The sequence below is a fragment of the Penaeus monodon genome, chromosome 23, assembly GCF_015228065.2.
Source record: "Penaeus monodon isolate SGIC_2016 chromosome 23, NSTDA_Pmon_1, whole genome shotgun sequence".
NCBI classification, from domain to species: domain Eukaryota; kingdom Metazoa; phylum Arthropoda; class Malacostraca; order Decapoda; family Penaeidae; genus Penaeus; species Penaeus monodon.
In genome coordinates this window covers 44,190,088-44,190,395 of record NC_051408.1, presented here as the reverse complement: position 1 = coordinate 44,190,395, position 308 = coordinate 44,190,088, and positions in this window count along the sequence as shown.

Sequence of the window (308 nt, the reverse complement as noted above, 5' to 3'; positions counted from 1 at the left end):
TCCAGGTCAGGTCATTGTGTCACACCTGCCTTCCTTCGGGTTTTCCAGCACGTGTTCTTCAGTCCGCGTCAGGTCACACCAGTTCACGGGAAGCGGAGCAGTTCCTGTACAATATCGCTAATTAGCTTCCCTTTTCAGCAAATGAAAAACAAATTCTACATTGGTTTTAGAAGTTTGTGTTTCCATGTTAAGGCTGACATAATGCCATCTTTTGGCGGAGTTCAGGAAGCGAGCCTTCGTGGCCGATAGATAAAAGCTTAATTTTTAATCTTTATTAAAGCCCGATTATGGATCCTCCACTTAACAGC